We start from the raw sequence: 7,500 nt of genomic DNA, 5'->3' as shown, positions 1-7,500 counted from the left end.
GGCCTATCACCCTCTGTGGGATAATGGGCCACCTTCAAGTTAGACTTGAACTGTTTGCACCGTGCGTAGCAGATAACGGACCGGTCCAGTACACGGCATCGGACAGACGAGGCCCCCTCGTCGTCCCTACGTGCTGAGCTCTTCCCGTTTCGCTCGCAGCTACTCAGGGAATCCCGGTTGGTTTCTCTTCCTCCTCTTATTAATATGCTTAAATTCTGAGGGTCGTCACACATCACTTGAGGCCTACAGACTCCACTGTCACAATGATGCGACGGGAGAAGCGGTGATAAATCACCCCTGTCGTGCTAACCTCACTCACCCACACGGCGTGAGCACGTCTCGCGACTGCAACTGGATGCGAGGAAAGATACGAGCGCGTTGGGCCGCAAGTGTTACTCGACCCGAGCCAACCGGTGGAAGTCCCCGTGCAATTGGTGATAACCTTATATGCTGTGGTGGATACATCCGTTGGTTGATACTAGAGGTCGAACCGTGCGACTTGACGCGCGCTCGCTCTTCACCCATGCTCACATGTGTGTGTGTGTTTAGGTTTGTGTACCATACCTCGTATGTCTCTCTGTGTTAGCACTCTCACTTTCAGCGCCCACGGTCCCGACAAGGATGCGGATCCGAGCACGCCATGCTGCGACAGCCTACCCCCCTATGATGGGGTCAGGACGGTCAGTTTGGTTAGAGTGTTGAGATAACTTGGTAGGCACTCAAGGATGTGTGCATCGGTCGGGTTGAGTCGTCCGATGCGCCATATGCGTTCAACGTGTCGATGTTCATGTGTCCTGCAGTTCACATTCTGACGCGCATTTAGCTGCGGTCTTCATCGATCCATGAGCCGAGTGATCCCCTGCCTAGGGTTTAACGTACACACCGAACTAGTTGATGAATGGAACCGAAGTCCATCCATCCATTATACACATACCAACACACAACTCTGGTTCCCTAGTACCACACTGCAGGCGCCCACGGCCCCGACGGATGCGGAGCCGAGCACGCCAAAGTGCGACTGTCGATCACCCCGTTGTGACACGACAATCAGTCAGTGTATAAGGTACCCGGTACTACCAAAGTGTGCATCTTTACTGACCTTCGCCGAGGCAGTGGTATGTGTATCCCTTTGAAAGAGTTGCTTTCGCTCAACTCTACCAAGTGTGCTACACCATCTTGTGGTTGTAGCGTGCGCGTCAGCATATTGTGCCGACGATGCGTTTGGCAACCTCACTCCCGGACTTGTTTGATCGGTAATGATATGTCCATTATACACAAACCAACACACAACTCTGATTCCCTAGTACCACACTGCAGGCGCCCACGGCCCCGACGGTTGCGGAGCCGAGCACGCCAAAGTGCGACTGTCGATCACCCCGTTGTGACACGACAATCAGTCAGTGTATAAGGTACCCGGTACTGCCAAAGTGTGCGTCTTTACTGACCTGCGCCGAGGCAGTGGTATGTGTATCCCTTTGAAAGAGTTGCTTTCGCTCAACTCTACCAAGTGTGCTACACCATCTTGTGGTTGTAGCGTGCGCGTCAGCATGTGATGCCGACGATGCGTTTGGCAACCTCACTCCCGGACTTGTTTGATCGGTAATGATCCTTCCGCAGGTTCACCTACGGAAACCTTGTTACGACTTTTACTTCCTCTAAATCATCAAGTTCGGTCAACTTCGGCCGTGCCAACTGCAGCTCACGAAGGAACCGCGGAAGGTATGCCTCCAGAGACCTCACTAAATAATCCATCGGTAGTAGCGACGGGCGGTGTGTACAAAGGGCAGGGACGTAATCAGCGCTAGCTAATGACTAGCACTTACTAGAAATTCCAGGTTCATGGGGACCGTTGCAGTCCCCAATCCCAACTAAATGAGCATTTGGGTGATTTCCCGTTCCTCTCGGAATGGGGGCGCCTATTGGCGAGAACACGCTGCTGCCCACATTGTAGCACGCGTGCAGCCCAGAACATCTAAGGGCATCACGGACCTGTTATCGCTCACTCTCACCTTGCTAAACACAAGTTGTCCCGCTAAGCAGGGCAAACTAGTGCGACGACCGCCCGCGAAGGCGCCGCCGCCCCGTAACGTCAGGTGCGCCCGGAGGCACACTGCTGACAGCGTTCTAGTTAGCTTGTTTGAGTCGCGTTCGTTATCGGAATTAACCAGACAAATCATTCCACGAACTAAGAACGGCCATGCACCACTACCCTTAAATTTGAGAAAGAGCTCTTAATCTGTCTTACCTCGATAAGTTCGGACCTGGTAAGTTTTCCCGTGTTGAGTCAAATTAAGCCGCAAGCTCCACTTCTTTTTTTTTTTTAAATACAGTGTGTTTAGTTTTATTAATGGTAAACAAAGAAACATTAACATTAATAAACGCAAACACCGCACCAATACCGACAGCATTCCCTGCACGGGTGTGGCTGCCGGTGTTTTTGCACGTTGAGACCTACTATAATGTTAGGAGCCCGTGCTCCTCCTGATCAAACATGACTGTACAAACAAAAACATTTATTACTCATCACGACATATAAACACCTAACGCGCCTTTGCTACCAAGCCAATACTAAAAGAGACGCTTCACCAAGACAGTAAGTAAATACTAAAGCACACGCCTGCTCGAGTACGCTCTCGCTCTCGTCCACCAACGCAAGCGACCAAAGGCGTATGCTCCATCAAGCTAGCGTGTGGCTGTCTCGGCCTCCGTTATGGCGGCTTCTTCGTCGGCCGACAGCACTTCGCGATGGCGGTCGGCAACCGCATTGCGGGCATGACGTCTTTGACGTTCTCGTTCGCGCCGGTTTGCACGTCGGCGTTCAAGCTCCTCCTCCGCTGGCGGCTGCCTTCTCCGACGCAGTTGGCCCGAACGCACTGGCCGGATTGTACCGGCCCGCAATTGCCGCCGATACTCCTGCTGACGCTGGTTCCGCCTTAACCGTCGGCGAAGAATTTCTTCAGCTGATGGCGGAGCCAAGTTGCGAGCGGGTCTAGCCGGGCGTTGATTGTTGGCTGCTGCTGGTTGGTTGTTGTCTCCTCCATCGTCATCATCCATCAGCTGGCGCCTCTCCCGCTGCTCCCGACGACGTCTCCGCTGGTAAGCGTTGCGGCTGGCTCGACGGTCAGCTCGCCGTCTCACTTCCGCGTGTCGCAGTGCTTCCGTGTTAGCACCGGAAATGGCAGCATTCTCGGCCGATTGGTCATCCAGCCATCGCTGCTGTAGGAAGGTGCAAACTCGTTTTGCAGCCTGTTCCGCCTGCTGCCAGTTAGCTGGGCTTGCCAGCATCCAGCCTGCCAGCTCCTCCGGTGTTACTACTACGCCGTCGTCTTTCGTCAGGAGCTGCACCCTTATGTCCGCGAACCTCGGGCAGTGGAACATCACGTGTTCTGCTGACTCGATCACGGCTGAGTCGGTGCAGAACGGGCAAGTCGGGGCTGAGATGAACCCCATGACGTGCAGAAACTCCCGGAAGAAACCGTGTCCGGAGAGTATCTGACTCAGGTGGAATCCGATCTCTCCATGCTTCCGACCTACCCAACCGCTGATGTCTGGCAATACGCGATGTGCCCAGCGCTTGAACCTACTCGCGGTCGGATGACCGCACTCCTGATTCCAATCGCTCTGCCACTTCGCCATGGTTGCTGACCTTTCCAGCCTCTGTATGACGTCGCGGTCGATCAGCACCCCTTGCTGTAGTGCCTGTTGATGCCGCCTGTGACGCCGGGCAGCTTCCTCCACTTGCAAGCGCAGTGGTATCAGCCCAGCCAACACTACCGCTGTTCCGTAGCTGACTGTGCGAAAGGTACGCGCAACCCCCCTCGCAAGAGGCCGTTGTAGCTGCTCCAATCTCCTTCTGCACCACTGCAGCTCCACCGCTTCCGCCCAGATAGGTGCCGCGTACTTCACCACCGAGTCCGCAACTGCTGCTAGCAAGCGACGCTTCGCTACCCTCGGTCCAGCGTGGTTAGGCATCACGCTGGTGGCCAACTTCACCACACGGAGAGCCTTCGCGGTTGCCTTCTCGACGTGTGGTTTCCACGAGAGGTGGTCGTGAAGTATGACCCCGAGGTAGCGTATTGCTTGCTTTGAGCGGACTTCCACTCCGTCGATCCTTACGGGCACCTGTGGGTGGCCCCGACGCAAACTCGAGATGAGCACCACCTCGGTTTTTTCCGGGGCCAGCTGTAAACGGTGTTGCTGCATCCACGCAGAGATCATTGCTACGGCCTGCTCGGCCACTCCCGCTGCCTCCTCTGGTGTGCATCCCCTTGCCAGTACTGCCAGATCATCAGCGAAGCCGATGACCGATGCTCCGTCGGGCAGCTGCAGGCGTAACACTCCATCGTACAGGATGTTCCATAGCGTGGGGCCCAAGATGGACCCCTGCGGAACTCCTGCCGTTACCTGTCGTGTTACCGGACCGGTGTTCGTGTCGTACGTCAACACGCGGTCAGAGAAGTACTCCTGCAAGATGCTGCGCAATCTTGAGGGCACTCCTTTTTCCTGCAGCGCCTGTGAGATCGCCAGCCAGTCCGCGGAGTTGAATGCATTCCGGACGTCTAGCGCTACAACCAACAGACAGCGCTTGTCTCGCTGGTTTGTCCGTCCAAAGCTCATCGCGGATCTGGCAGCATCAATCACCAACTCCACCGCCTGAAGTGTGGATCGCCCGCATCGGAACCCGAACTGTTGCTCAGAAAGTAGCGGTCCTGATGGCACCTCGATGTGGTCGTTCAGACGATCCAGCAGAACTCGTTCAAACAGCTTCCCCGGAGTGTTGATCAGCATCACCGGCCTGACCGATGACGGTTCTCCGGGGGGTTTTCCTGGCTTGGGAATGAGAACCAGCTTGGCCGTCTTCCACTGGCGAGGAAAGTGGCCGTCGTCCAGCAGCCGCTGGAACAGTCGAACGTGCGTAGCTGGGTATGCCCGCACAGCAGCAGTCAGCGCGGCATTTGGCACGCCGTCCAAACCTGGCGCCTTCCTCGGATTCAGACCCGCAACGATATTGAGCAGCTCCTGTTCGGTAATGGGTCGAATCGGTACACCGTCTGGTTCGATGTCAGGCCAGTTGACAGGGAGTGTTCCGGGAAGAGCACATCCACAATGTGCTGCAGGTTGGCCGGATCGCGTTCTGGTGCAACGCGACTCCCTCCGAGCCGTTGCAGCAACTCCCCCTGCCACCGGCCTGTCTCGTCCTCCTCGAGATGCTGGATGTATTCTGCGTACCGATCCCGCTTGCTTGTGCGTATCGCCGCTGTCAGGCGATGGCGTGCCTCCTGCAAATCCACCGACATTGCAGATCGAGCCTCAGCGTCAGCAGCCGAGAGCGATTGTCGTCGTTCCCAGAGTTGGCGGCACTCTTCGCGCAGTTGACCGATTTGTGGCGTCCACCAATACGTCGGTTTACCGGTGTGGCCAACGTACGGGGTGACCTCCGCCATAATTTCTCCACAAGCTCGGCTGAGAGCGCGTGTCAGGCTCTCCGCATCGGTAACTCCAACCTCGTACTGAATCCGCTGCAGCGCAATAGCAAAAGCTCGCCATCAAACTGCCGCGTTTGCCACCTACGCCCTGCTGCACGCACTGTCGAAGTCTCTTCCCGTGTGCGATGACTCCTTGTTGCCTGGTTCTCGCCAACTGTGAAGCGAATGTACCGGTGATCGCTGTACGAGTAGGCATCCAGCATCCTCCATTGTTGCTCGGGGTCCCCCACCAGGTCAGAGCGGCAGATGTTGGAGCTTGCGAAAGCAACATCGACGATGCTCGGGCGAGCAACGCCGTTTCCAAGGAAGGTGTCATCCCTCCCCAGATTCAACACCTCAAGCCCGAGCTCTTCCACAAGCTGTGCCAGCTCCTCTCCCTTGGTGTTGACGCGTTCACTACCCCATGTGCCGTGCCACGCGTTAAAGTCGCCTACGAGCAGCACACGAGAGTGTCCCGAGGCAAGCGTCTCGATACGCTCCAGCATGCCGACGAATTCGGGGACCCCAATGCTCGGTGACGCATAGCAGGCGATGATGGTAATGCCTGCTACGTCCGCCGCTACGATGCCGGAGAAGCACGTACTGCGTACGCGTTTGCACTGGCATGGGTTCTACCGCTCACGACAATCGCCACCTTGTTATCGCGATCTACCACCAGTTTGCGTTGTTCTCCGGGACCGAGCACAGCTCGCACATCACCAATACATCAGCTCGTTCCGTCCTCATAGTGTTGAGTGCCAGGTCTTGGGCACTTCTACTCCGGTTGGCATTTAGCTGGAGGACCTGCAGTCTTAGGGCCATCACAACTGAGGCCGTCCTCCTCCAATGCAGTTGTAGGCGGCGATTCGATGAGGGCCACACACTTGATGCATCGCACCTCCTGCTTGCATGCAGCCGCACGATGACCGGCCTCACCACACCGTATACAGCAGTGCTGCGGTCCACCCCTTGCAGTAGGCCGCCAAATGGCCTCGCTCGAGACAGCGGAAGCAACGACGCATCGAAGCGTCCAGCCTCGGCACCCTCTCCACCCTGCAGGCGGAGTAGTCGATGAGCAGGGGGTCAGTCCTGCTCATGATAGCCTCCGCTTCCGCCCGCGGCAGACGAAGGCGTGCCCGCTTGGTAGCGTCAGGCAGCTCCCACATACGGATCGAGGCCACTGTCGGCTCTTTCTTCAGTGCCGACTTCAGGGCCTCTTGATTGTGGCTTCCTCGGTCAGATGGTCCACATTGGCGGACAATGACCTCAGCCATCTCCGTGACCACCTTGACCGTCCCTTTATCGCCAAGAACTGCCTGGATACGATCACGCAGCGCAAGCGAGTCGACCTCGCGCGTGAGGTCCATCCGCAGGTTGCCCTTTGGGGTCCTCTTTCCAATCCGGATGTATTTCTGCGCATCCTCTAGCGCAGGGGCGGTCCGGATCGGTCGATACATATCGGCAAAGCTCACGCCTGGTGCCGGTATCACCAGTATGGCGTCTGTCGTCTCCTACTTGTCCGTTGGGCTGGTTGGGGGAAACGTTGGGGTGCCTTTGGCGGCTGGGGCCGCTGTTGTTGCTGAGGCTGCCTCGGAGCCTCTGCCCAACCGTTTGCCACCCAGGTGACAGGACGTCCCGATAAGACAGCTGCTGCGGCTGAGGGCGGACTGCTTCACGCCCCGGTCTCTGCTCTGCTGCCTTCCTTTCCGCTTCAGCGCGCAATTGGTCCTGCAACTCCAGCAACCGATGGTGGGCAGGACCGCTTGTCTCACGGGTCAGTGCCCTCGTGCGCTTTTGAGACCGCTTAACGGTCTTTACTGGGTCCAGGCTGGGATACCGCTTGGTTTCCAAGCCCGTACCAACCGCGGAGGAGTACATCTCCGACACCGTCCGTGTCCCCATCCTATAGAGTTCAAGCTCTCGCCTAAGAACTTGATTCTCCTGGTCGCTGGCTTCCAGCTCTCCGTCACTTGGGTCAGCCTTCGGGTCATCGTTTCCAGCTCTGCAACAGTCTCTCGATGAGCTGGTGCGATCC

At 56.9% G+C, this 7,500-nt stretch overlaps 2 non-coding genes across 2 annotated transcripts in view; both read right to left on the bottom strand.

Moving 5' to 3' along the window:
* LOC118516247 overlaps window positions 1-245 on the bottom strand; it is a 4,266-nt gene extending 4,021 nt beyond the window's left edge. Inside the window, exon 1 of the ribosomal RNA XR_004907796.1 lies at window positions 1-245. This exon is cut by the window's left edge and continues 4,021 nt beyond it. This is a non-coding gene — a ribosomal RNA (large subunit ribosomal RNA).
* Window positions 246-713: 468 nt separating this feature from the next.
* Window positions 714-871, bottom strand: LOC118516246. Its single transcript, XR_004907795.1, has one exon. It is a non-coding gene; the product is annotated as a 5.8S ribosomal RNA (ribosomal RNA).
* Window positions 872-7,500: the final 6,629 nt, after the last annotated feature.

This window comes from Anopheles stephensi, unplaced genomic scaffold, assembly GCF_013141755.1.
Source record: "Anopheles stephensi strain Indian unplaced genomic scaffold, UCI_ANSTEP_V1.0 ucontig253, whole genome shotgun sequence".
Taxonomy (NCBI): Eukaryota; Metazoa; Arthropoda; class Insecta; order Diptera; family Culicidae; genus Anopheles; species Anopheles stephensi.
The sequence above is the reverse complement of the archived record's forward strand: the minus strand, read 5'-3'. Positions and strand labels throughout refer to the sequence as shown.